At 45.6% G+C, this 12723-nt stretch overlaps 1 protein-coding gene across 8 annotated transcripts in view; it reads right to left on the bottom strand.

The window, feature by feature from the left end:
* ARNTL (aryl hydrocarbon receptor nuclear translocator like) overlaps positions 1–3910 on the bottom strand; it is a 103649-nt gene extending 99739 nt beyond the window's left edge. For 7 of the 8 annotated variants that reach the window (XM_036859518.1, XM_036859516.1, XM_036859525.1 and 4 more), the window contains exon 1: positions 3788–3903. The gene's annotated coding sequence lies outside the window, so the exon portion shown is untranslated. Of the gene's footprint in view, positions 1–3787 lie in introns of all 8 variants that reach the window. The other variant, XM_036859521.1, reaches the window with a different exon arrangement.
* Between the last annotated feature and the right edge of the window lie 8813 nt (positions 3911–12723).

Raw genomic sequence — 12723 nt, 5'->3', positions numbered from 1 at the left:
ACCGGAAAGGGGACCTGAGCCAACTGGGATAGTGTGAAGCGCAGAGGCCCAAAAAGACACCTACTTTTAGGGTGTGCAGGAAGAAAACCAGGAAAGCAATGTGACCTAAAGGCTGAGGGAGGAGGACATTTCAAAAAGGAGGGAAAGACAGGTGGGTATAAGCTGCAAAAGGGCCAAGAACAACAATTTAGGACTAAGAATGAGGCCCTGGAATTCAAGACTTAAAGTTATTGGAGATATTTGAGATGAAGTATGAAGAAGGATAGTAGAGAGAGGGCAGGAGCTAAGAATGGAGCAGGTGAGAAAGTGGAGGGGGAGACCGTTCACAGCCCTGGGAGAGGCTGCCAGGCAGGGAGGGGAGAGAGAGACATGGGGACCCAGGGGCACCAAGTGCAGACACATGAAAGCTGCCCACTGCACAGCGGCCCACAGCAGGCCTGTTTCCTCCCCTTCCATCTTTCCCTCCTCAATCAAGACAAGGGCTTTTCTAGGGTTAGTAAGGAGGCTGAGGGCAAACAGCACGAAGGATATTCCAGTGACAGGACCGACAGGACCCTGGCAGCACTGAGAGGGAGTGTCAGCAGACACTGAGGGCGGGCTTCCTGTGTGCCAGGCATTTTACCCACATCACCTCCCCTGATCCTCACAGGGACTCTAGGAGGCAGGCTCCTTCATTACACCACAGAGGAGGAGCCTGCAGTCAGAGGAGTCTAGCACTCGTCCAAGGACACGCCACCCAACCCAAGTCCCAGGTCCTGCTACCAGAGACCAGGCTCCTGCCCAAATTGAGGGTCTAAGAAGAGGGAACAGGGGAGAAATTCACTTGCTTTTTCCAAACTGGGAGGAAAAAAGGAGAGATGGGGGAAAGGGACAAGACATTCTGAGCCAGAAGGAAGAGATGCTGAGGGAGCTTAAGTCAGAGCAGGTCTTGTTTAGAGAGAGAGGGAGGAGAAAAGCCAGGGAGGGTGTCTGGGGTAAGTCTGGGTATTATGATGAAGTGGCAATGAGAGAAAAGACTGTGGAGAAGGGTGACATACCTGTATTTCCAGGCTCCTAACTAAACCTCGAGGGCTAAAAAGGAAGTAAAAAATTACTTCCCTGCAACTGCTACCACGATGTTAACGAAAATCACTACCTATGACTGTAACATCATATGGGGCAGAAACTGTTTCTTTAATATTTGACTTTCTCCAACCACCATGAGTTGATGGACTCATAAATAGAAGAAAGCCCATAGAAGGAAGGCAACCCTTATACCAAAGAGAGATATAGAATATTTCGTTTTTACATATGCTTATGCATTTTGTTAACAAGTCTTTCTACAGTGCCTGTCCATTGTTTAGTATATAAATTGCGTAGAGATCGTTAGTATGGAGCGATAAATCTGAAAGTAGGGCCACTTCCTTTTCCTCTCTGTGGTAGGCAAACCTCTTCTGCAAATAGCAGACAAATTCCTGAGTACTCATCATTTTATAAATCATTTGAAATGGATTCTTTAAAACACCATCTGTTGATCTGTTTAAGTTTCCCAAGAAAATAGGACTTCAGCTCAGATATTCTGGAGGCTCCAGCAGGTAAATACCAACCTGAATTCAGCTGTATTAAATATTTAGAGATGCACAGAACTTTAGAGCAGAAGGAACCTCTGAGATCACCTAGTTCAACTGCCTTACTTTCCATCTGAGGCAAGTAGAACTCAGAAAGGTTCAGGGACTTGCCCCAAGTAGCACAGCCGTGAAAGCCCAAGTCTGGGCTAGAACCAGGAGATTCTCTCAGGCTAGTGCTCTTCTACCACACCTGCTCCTTTCTCTCTCCCTCTTTCTAAACTCTAGGGGTTGGAATAAGGTATAAATTTAACTATAGTTTTAACTTACTATTATTATTCACTGGCTACATCCACAATCAAAACGAAAAATGCCAGCTTTAGATGATACAGGCAATTTCAAATCCTGCCCAGGAAATTTTAAAGCCTTCTAAATATGTTCAACAAAGTGTTTTAAAGACTTATTAGTAAAGTGAACTCAGTAACAAAGCATGGAGTGAAAGATTCAATTTTGTGTTAAAAAAAACATTTTCGAGTTTCATTGATATGGAAATCAAATTTAACAGCAGTGATTTTTTTTTTCTTTCTTTTTTAAATCTTGCAAGCACGGAGAGCATGAGATTATTCAAAACTGCTCAGGAGCAGCAATGATTATTTTAAGCTCATGATTCAACCAGTACATTAATTAAAAACTCCACCAACCCAAATTGACAGATCCTGATATCAATGAGACAAGAAGAATTAAAATAATAGTTGTCATATAAAAATAGATTAAAGGAAGGAACAGCAGCAGATGTCAGAAGGACAAATGACAAGCAAGCATTGTGCGAAACTAGATGCAGCTAATGGGCAGCTTCTATGGATTTTTTAAAAAACGAAGATCCTGGAAATACACGTACAGTCAAGAAATGCTTCTTCAAATCTAATTTCTGGAAGCTGAGTAATAAAACTTGGCTAATAATTCCTTGCCGAGGAGTAGCTATGTAAGCAGGGAGACGAGACAGCAAGCGCAAAAGTGCCAAAACAACACTAGGTGACTCGGAAGGGGCCGAGGCAGGGGAGGGAAAAGAGGATGGGAAAGGTGAGGTGAGGGGGGACAGCCTGGTATCCCACCGGCCCGCACAAACTTGACAACAGGCGCCCATGTCCAGTGCAGCCTTTCCTTCCCCCGCGCCTGCCCTCGGTTCCGCAGCCGATTCCCACGACCCCTCGGAGTGACTGACTCGAGCCCCACAAGGTCGGCATTAATTTCTATTCTTCCACTTATTCCTCTGAGCAAACAAGAGCTCTCTTGGCTGTCAACGTCCGGCAATCGTGAGCGGGAAGCTTTTTCTTTGACATCTGTCAAACCCGGTGCTAAACCCAGACTCGCTGCGGTCTCCAGGACTCCAGGGCGGGCGGCGGGCCCGCACCTGGGCGCCGGGCGACATCCCCGTGCCGTGGAGCACCTGCTCGCAGACCCAAGGGGGATCCTCCCCGGGCTGCCCAGGACCCAGATGGCGCAGGCCGGACGAAAGTTCGCAGGCTGGGGTCGGCCGCATCTCCGGCGGGGAATACCCGGGTGCAGCGGCAGCACCCGCGACAGGGCCGAAGGGGCAAGGGGGGGCTCGGACTCCCCAAGCCCGGCGGAGACGCCTTCCCCGCCCCCACCCAGCCCCGCAGGCTCCCGAAAGGGAAGTGGAGGAGGCGGAGGAAGGGCAGAAGTAGCATCTCTCGCCCAACGCCCTTGGGGTGCGGCCGTCAAGGGTGGTCGCCTCGGGGGTCCCCGAACCTTCCGGGGATACATCCTAGGACTCGCCCTCAGCCGGGTCACTGCTCCCAAAGGGTGGAGCTGTCCCTTTAAGAGGCAGCTGGCTGCTCCTACCTCCTCTCCCCCCCCACCCCCCGGGTCAGGTAGCGATGCCGGCTGAGGGGAGGTGGGTATTCCCGCGGACTCCTTCCCGGTCCCTTTAAGGGCGCCTGCGGCACCTCTGCCCGCTCTACCCCGCAGCGCCAACCCCCGCGAGTGAGGATGGGGGCGGACGGGCGCGGCGCCTTTAAGGAGCGCAGCCTCCCCGCGGCCCGGGTGGGGGCAGGGAGCGGGCACGGGCCCTTTAAGGCCGGCAGCGGGCACGTCGGTCAGGGCTCCCCGGCGGCCGGGCTGCGCCCCGGGCGGCGGCTGAGGCGCCGCGCCTGCCAGGGTGCTAACGGCCCCGACGGGGTGCCCGCGGCCGCGCCGCTGGCCGCGGCCAGCCCGACACTCACCGTGGCTCGCCGGGAGCGCCCGCGCCCGCGCCCCCACTCGGATCCCGCGGCGGCGGCGGCGGTGAGTCCGGCGCGGGTAAACAGGCACCTCCGTCCCTGACCTACTTTCTGCCTTCCCTAAATGTCGCACCACTAACCTACTTTCCGACCAATCCGCTCCCCGCCGGCCCAGGCCCGGCCCCCCGCCCACCAATCGCTGTGCCCAACCCCCCTTCCCCGCCCACCAATGGAGGAGTCGCGGAGCCCGGATACCTGCCTCTTCCCGCCAGCCAATCCTAGCGCCCGAAGGGAGCCGGTCTAGGCGGCCGCCCCCGGCCAATCCGCGCGCGGCTCGGCGGCCTGCTGGCCAGTTGTGTGGCAGCTAGAGAGGCCGCTGACCAATGGCGAGGCGGCGGGGGCCGGTTTACCTGCTACTTTCCCGCCACCAATCGCTTGGCGCACAGAAGCGCACGCCCCAAGGAAAGGACCAATCCGCGCGCTTTCCCTGGATTTCCTCGCCCCTGTCTTCTCTTTCCCCTCAGGTCTCCCGCTAGCCTTGGCCACTGCAGTCGCCTGGCATGTCCCTCTTCTCTAGGTCCCTGACTTGCTTCTGGCTCAGGGCTCTCACTCCTCCTCGCCCTTTTTCACTCGGGACATCCTGACGAAAGCAACATTCCCTCACTCCCCTTCCTCCAACTCCATCTAGGAGACCAATTTTAGGAACACAGAGTGCCAGACCCTTCCCAAAACATCTTGGTTTGCCAAAGTCCAAACGAGAGAAAAAATACTTGGTATTTCCAGAAGGCTTTTCCATCCAAGTGTTCTTACGTTCTTTTCATTCGTCCTGACCTCCAAGCATCCCACTGGAGCTGTCATTCTTGTTCAAAAGCGGAAACTCAAGCCTGGAGCGATTCCATTCAGTGACCGCACCTACTGTGTGGCAGACAACTTCCCGGTGGCTCTAGTCTTTACTGTAGAAAAGCTGTCCAGGGAGTGAGACGGAAGGAAACAAATAGTTACAGAAAATAGACATTTCATAACAAGATACAACTTTAGTACTGGAGGACGGAGAATCTGTCTTATTTTTGCATCTCAAGCATTTAACAGAGGACCTTTAGCTCAAAGAACTCCCAACCCTTTTAGATGTTAAACTCCTTGAATACAGGGACCTTGTCCTTTTTGTTATACTCGCCCCTCCCCTTTAGGACCTAAGGAGGGGGGGAAGGAATGGAAGGGTGGGGAGGGTGCATGTTTGTTTGTTGACTGGATATGTGAACAAACAGATCTAAATCACTCAATCCTGTGACCCAGACTAGCCCCTATGACTCTAGAATTCCAGCCTTGTTCCTTGAACACAGATGCTGCATTTTAAACATTGTAAAATTGTAGCCCATCCCCAGCTCACTGCCAGGCACAGTGAGTTGCCCAGTATGTGCTTGGGGCCTGAATGTTGACCGTTTTCAAGGTTAACCAACTTCATTGGTAGCTTACTACTTTTCCTAAGTTTACATGCAGGTAGAATCTGACTGCTGTTTACTCTTTCTCTGCCCTGATTTCATGAGGAGACCACGCTATGTAAGTGGGATTTTAACAATGTACTTGACAAGATGTTGTGGACAAGATGAAGAAATATAAGCCTGGATTCTAATATAACTAATTGGACGAATAACTTGTTAAGTAACCATTACCTAAAGATGCTGATTAATGAATCCTTGCTGACCTGAAGGAAGGGTGGAGGTAATAGATATTTGTGCAGCATCTACTGCATGCTATGTGCTTTCCCTGCATCTTCCCCCTTAATCCACACAATCCCATTTTACAGATGAGGAAACTGAAATTCAAAGTTTAACCAGCTGACTCAAAGCCACAAGTCAAACCAGATTCCTTCGACTTCAAAACCTTCAGACCACACCAGTTACCATCAGGATGGCAGAAGGCTCTCTCCATGGCCCAGACTTCGGGACTTTTATTACAGTGCTCTGAATGAAAACCCAGAGGATCTGCACCGAATTTCCAGATAACACAAGGCCAGGAGGGAAAGAGATACCATTACATAACATAAGCCAAATGCAATGTTGGAGCAATGGGCTGACTCTAACAGGGATAAATGTGGGGAGTCCCGCCCTGGACAATCAACTGCTGAAAGGCAGCTGGGGGCAGAGGTATCTTAGCAGATGCATGTAAGAGTAAGACTAAAGGGTCTTAGATGACTCACTCTGAGTCCTCAGTGAAGTGTGGCTGCCAAAATAATGCTGATTTAGGCTGCATCGATAGAAGTCTAACATGTAAAGCATGGTGGGATTACAATGCTGCCCAGTGTTTGTCATTATGCACGTGGAGTACTGTCTCCAATCAAGGCATGGCAAAGAAAAACTATGCACAGAAAAGGGAGCAGGATGTAACAAGGCTGGGAACTATGTCTTACTAGGAAATATTAAAGGAAGCAGAGGGTTTCGCCCCAGGGGTACAAGGTAACTGTCTTCATAAATTTGAAGAGCTGTCAAATGGAAGAGAAATTAGACTTATTTTTCAGGGCCCCACAGGTGGAAGGGGGACCTGTGGGTAGAAATTCTAGAATGACTCAATATGAAGAATTTTCTAAAAACTAGAGCTTCTTCTGCCTTGATAAGTTGAGTTTCTTGTCACACAAATTGTCCAAATAAGAACTGGATGACCACATGGTGGGAATGGGGTTGGAATAGTTATCTTTCAGGACTCTTCCCCCCTGAGATGATGTGGTTCTACTTTCATACCTTGGTTTTCCTCTTTTAAAGTTTATCACTCTGCCGTTTCCTACCCTCAGTGGCCAAGCTACTGTTTGTCCTCACGTGCACCTGCTCTTCCATATGTAATTATGTTTTCCCTTGTGTTTCTCTTTGTTGATCCCAAACACCTCCATCTTTCTCAGGTACCTGCTTCCCTTTTATTTGTACCTTCTAGAATACCAAATTTCCAAGTCTCTGGCCACCAATAAGGTTGAAGTATTGTCCTCTGTCTAAAATTCACTGGGCATGAATAGAATCCCTTGGATAAAAGGAAGGGAAAAGAGAACCTTTTTTTCTTTTAAATTTTATTTATCCTTGGCTGCGTTGGGTCTTCGTTGCTGCGCACGGGCTTTCTCTAGTTGCGGCGAGCAGGGGCTACTCTTCATTACGGTGCGCGGGCTTCTCATTGCAATGGCTTCTCTTTTTGTGGAGCACGGGCTCTAGACGCGCGGGCTTCAGTAGTTGTGGCACACGGGCTCAGTAGCTGTGTCCTGCGGGCTCTAAAGCGCAGGCTCAGTAGTGGCTCACGGGCTTAGTTGCTCCGCGGCATGTGGGATCTTCCTGGACCAGGGATCGAACCCGTGTCCCCTTCATTGGCAGGTGGATTCTTAACCACTGTGCCACCAGGGAAGTCCCGAAAAGAGAACCTTTATTGAGTACCTACTGTGTGCCAGGTGATTTAAATGCATTATTTAGTGTAATCCTCACATCACATTAACCCCAGCAATTGATACGCTAGCTCTCTACACTTGCTAAGTGGACGACTTTTATCAAGTAACTTAACCTCTTTTGTATCACAGTTTCCTCATCTGTAATATAGGGACAATCTAGTATCTACCTCACAGGATTGTTGTGAGAGTTAAGTGAGATAATAGAGAGCCCTTAGCACAATGCCTGGCACACAGTAACGATTCAATATATATTAGGTTAACAGTTCAATGAAATAGATATATTACTGCACCCATTTTACAGATAAAGTTAGTGAAGATAAAGTAGTATAATCCAGAGTAATTCCCCAGACTCTGATTCAATGATTAGATCCACTAGAATTAACTGAAGAGTTTTAAAAAATACAGACTCTCAAGCCCCAATCTGGAAGATTCTGATTCACTATCTTTGGGATCTGAGATGCAGTCAAATTTGGGAATGGCTGGTCTAATGGAATAAGCACAGGCTCTGAAGTCAAACAGACCCGAGGTCAAATTCCAGGACTGTTGGATTGAATGGAGAAGCCAGTGACAGGACCAGGAAGTTATGTAGTCATGCTCTCTTTGGAAGGAGGTTGAGAAGTCCTGATGTGGACATGTTAAAGTTCTTGTGGAAAGCCAAGTAGGAATGTGTTGCTATTAATAGTAGTAATAATAACAACAATATTTACTGCAGGTTGACAGTGAGTCAAGCACTGTTCTAAGAGCTTTATATGCATTACCTCGTTCAATTTTCACAAATTCCTCTAAGGCAGGTACTTCTATTATTCCCATTTTACAGATTGGGAGACTGAAGATCTCAAGCTATTTAGACAGTCTGACCTCAGAGCTCACACTCTTAACTACTTCAGTGATTTGCCTCTTCCTTCGGACAGTTCCTTTGGAAAACAAATAAGCCTCATATTTTAGAGACATATGTTCAGGAGTCATCAATTCAAAGATGGTGAGCATTATTATTTTTTAAAATTTTCCAATTGATTAGGGTTTCATGTAGAGAAAAGGAGAATATCCAGGACTATGCCTTAGAGCTAGGGATATCTTCTCAAACTTAGGGAATGCAAGAAACAGAAGCCTCCTCAACTAACTTAAGCCCAAAGGGGGAGATTTCTTGGGAGGAGACAATGGTGACACAGAACCTTAGAGTAGGAAGCACAGCAAATCCTCACAGAGGACTAGAACTGGGGCACCATTAGGCATTAAACAGTTCTCATCTCCTCCTCTCTCTGGGGTTGTGTGGCCTCTGGACTGGTCTTTTCTCTATCTGCCTGATGAGTCTCTTTTTTCTGTAGCTCTTTACCCTCCACCCCATTTGTACATGGTCCTTCGTGGATGCTTTCAACCCCTGAGAGAAAGAGAAAGAAACAGGAGAAGCTGTCAAAGTGGGAGGTGTGGACTGAGCAAGAGTCCCCAGATGTGTGCCTACTGAGGTGAAAGAGAATCAGAACAGGAGAAAATACAAGGGAAATAAGAACAAAGGAAGGAGGAGTGAAAAAGTGAAAAGCTCGGTTTGAAAAACTTTGGAAGAAAGTCTCAACAGACAGGTGTGGAAGCAAGATGAGGGAAGCTTACACTTGAGCAAAAGGTTTTGGTTAGAGCAACAAAGGCATCTGAGTGTAAGAAAGCTGTTTCTTTAAAACTGCTCCTAGGGCCAGAAGCTTGACGTAGGATATTAGGAAAATCAGGGATAGAAACCAGTGAAGACATGACACCAAGGAGTAACAGATCACTTTTTGAAGACGTTGGTTATTTAAGGGGAAATTAGAAAAAGAATCATAGCTATCTCTTAGCAGCCGACCCAACTGAAAGTGGTTTATGTTGATATGTGTATGTGTGCTTTGATTTTTTTTAACCAAGGTGGACATATCTGGGTGTACAAAAATGGGAACTTTAAAAGATCAGGCGTTGATGGGTTAACCAGTGTTTCTTTCAGCTACTTTTTAAAAAATGAACTCCCTTGGCTCTTTTCTGAATGGGACGGTCCTAGCAGCTCAGAATGAGAGAGCAGTAATACCTTATTTGGAATGTGTCCTAGACCGTGTAATTGGGCTTTAGATTAGATCTTGTTTGCCGACATGGCCAAGATTTCAGAGATCTTGGTGTTCAGATGTCAAAGGGGCTTTTCCATTTGTCTGAGGGGTGTTTGCTAGAGGGAGCCAAAGCACCAGTGACCACACTGCTTCTCGACAGAAGCCCTGAAGAACAAATAGACACTGTCTTCAGAAAACTGGCATAGGTTTTGCCCTGCTTTGCTAGAATGAGCAGCACTAAAATTCATGCTCCAAATTAAAAAAAGAAAAAAGAAACTTTCTAGTTAGTAAAGCAAAGTGAAGTGTTAAGTCAAGCCATTTAAGAAGTACATTAACTTAAAAAAAATTACAATATGCTTTTTAAAAAGAAAAGAGGGCATGGATTGGGGGTAATTTGACCTAACACATTATCAAAGCACACTACAGAAGTGTGGCAATCAAAGTAATCTGGTATTGGTTTAGAAACAAACCAATAGGTGAATGAAAAGGCAGAGCATCTAGAAACAGACCCAAAGGACATGAAAACTGAGTATAATATAAAGGTGAATTTTAAATTATTGGGAAAAAATATGGGTTTTTCAATAAATGCTGTTAAAACAACTAGCTAGCCATATGGAAACACATAAAGCTTGCTCTCTACCCTAACCTTTACATTAAAATATAACCAACCATTATTTAGGATTTACATGTAAAGAGTGCAATCTATAAAAACATTAGAAGAAAATGTGAGTAAAATTTTTATAAACTTGAAAGGCCTTTCTGAGCCTGACACAAAATCCAGAGACCATAAAAATAAAGGTGGATTACACAAATGCATGCACACACCTACACACACACCCAAACATCATGAACAAAAGAAAGGGCCAACCAGCAAACAGGCCCAGAACACACTATTAAGAATGCACCATATATATTCCAGTTAAAAGGTCAAAAGTTGGGGTAGTGAGATGTAAGTGGTACTACTGGGGGCATTATTTAAACCTGTCACTTGTAATAGAAAAACTACTCTTTTTAAAGCATTATTCCTTGTAAAGCTGTCTTATTTTACTGGGCTTCCCTCTCTTTGTTTCTTGAAAATAAAAGTCAGTAATCTCTTAGAATGTCTATATGTGTATAAATGAGTCACTTTGATGTATGGCAGAGATGGGCACAGCACTGTAAATCAACTAGACTTCAATTTAAAAACGTGGCAGTAATAATAATAATAATAATCTCCAAGCACTATCCCAAGCAACAAATCCTGTTTGGGTTCTCTGCAGTAACTCTGGGTCCTTTACTTCTCTCACATAAAAGCTACTGATTCAAAATCCACCTAAGGAAAATTTTCATTTTGCACACAGATGTCTGTGCATTAAAAGAATGATTGCTACTCAAATCTCTCCTTTCTCTCTGCAATTAAAAACAAAAACAAAGAAAGAAACAAGAACAAAGAAAAAAGAACATCTGTTGCTTTTCTCCCCCAGATTATAAAACCAACGAAAAATTGACAAAAAATTTACAAACACGAAGAAGAAAATAAAAATAATCTATAATCTCATTAAACATATATAAGCCCTGTTAAAATACTGATGTATTTTCTTTGTCGAATTTCCTTAATAACTATATTATATTGTGACCTAATTTTTATCACACCAAAATTTCCTTTTGTATCCTACTTTTTTTAAAATAAATTTATTTATTTATTTATTTATTTTTGGCTGCGTTGGGTCTTCGTTGCTGCGCACGGGCTTTCCCTAGTTATGGTGAGCGGGGGCTACTCTTCGTTGCGTTGCACGGGCTTCTCATTGCAGTGGCTTCTCTTGTTGCGGAGCACGGGTGCTAGGCGCGAGGGCTTCAGTAGTTGTGGTGCGTGGGCTCAGTAGTTGTGGCTCGCGGGCTCTAGAGCACAGGCTCAGTAGTTGTGGCGCACGGGCTTAGTTGCTCCGCGGCATGTGGGATCTTCCCAGACCAGGGCTCGAACCCGTGTCCCCTGCATTGGCAGGCGGATTCTTACCTACTGCGCCACCAGGGAAGCCCGAGAAGTAAGAAGTTTGATTCACCTTTGAGAAAATAAGTTGTTTTATCAACTGGATATGGTATTATGCTGTCCTTTAACATGTTAAATATAATGTTAGACCAGAACTAGACAGAAAAAGTCAAAGAAAATAATACAAGTAATGCCACATGAAAAGTAAGACCCCCATCATATGCAGAGTGGATAAAATTTAGTAAATAATATGTGTACATATGGACAAAGTTGTAAATGTTCATAGAGATATGTCAGTAATTTTATTGAGAAGGTTATGGGATAAACTTTCTGCAAAGTTGTTTATAATAATAAAAATAATTTTAAAAGGAAACTAGGAGAGCCAAGTGTCCCAGAACACTTTATGTGTTCTCTGGCACCACTTCATGTTATTCTGGTTTTCTCTCCTTAGTTAAAGTCACCAGTTATCCACCTTCAAATTGCATAGCCCTTGAGATGACTTGCTGTGGCTGGGCTGGAATCCCTGGAAAATCCCAAGGTGATCTGCTCTTTGGCCTTGGAGCCCCTTTTTGTCTCGATAAACTGAGAAATACCAAGAGTGGCATTGTGAACTTCCAATTCCAAGATGAATTCAAAATAACTTAAACAGTGTACTAGTAGTCCTTAAGTGTTATTTTTACTTTCAAATATTCTCCAGCTTAAAGCCCTGCTTCTGGGGAAGACACTTTGCTGCCCAGGAACTAAGGGACCACCACAGTGTAACACCACAACCCCATACACCACACCACGTCACCGCCTTAACCAAGGATCCCAGTCTGGACCCAGCTGAGCAAAGTATATTTTTTTTCTCAGTGACTTCCTGCTTCCTGGGGACAGCAGGTTTTAGAAAATGAAGGTGACTAGGTTACTAGGTGTTCTCATGTAATCCCTACCTCTTCTACTCCTCCATGCTCTCCTCCTATCACAGGGTGCCATATTGGCATCTTGGAAGGCTGGCCCTGACTCCTGCTTCATTACAGTGTTTCCAAGTAGGTGAAGCTAAAATCGTTGGCAACCTCCCTTTTCAAATCACATTTCCTCCCCAACCCCTGCGTAATCCTAGGAGTTAAGGATATATCTGATAAAAAACAATTTCACTGTACCAGGAAAAAGGAATACATTAAGACTTTCAGTCTATTTAATACTTCAGACCAAGTTTTAAGCATCCAGCTGTCTTCATTTGCAAGGCATCACATATTTTCATATTCCGCAAATGGGGCTATTGAGCAATGATGAATGAATGAAGTACAATGCAACTATTTTTAGTATGGTAATTGTAATTAAAAGGCAGTGGAATGATAATCTTGCCCAAGCACGTCTGAGATCTTTCCATTTTCTCAAAACAATACTTTCTATGTCTGGCTGCAGAGACTTGTTGCTTGTTTCCCTTCTGGTGAAGAATAGGTAACACTTGACATTCTTTCTAAACCAAGTGAAATTGTGGTTTTGGCTA

The sequence above is a fragment of the Balaenoptera musculus genome, chromosome 8, assembly GCF_009873245.2.
Source record: "Balaenoptera musculus isolate JJ_BM4_2016_0621 chromosome 8, mBalMus1.pri.v3, whole genome shotgun sequence".
Lineage (NCBI taxonomy): Eukaryota > Metazoa > Chordata > Mammalia > Artiodactyla > Balaenopteridae > Balaenoptera > Balaenoptera musculus.
This window is presented reverse-complemented; position numbering and strand designations above follow the sequence as displayed.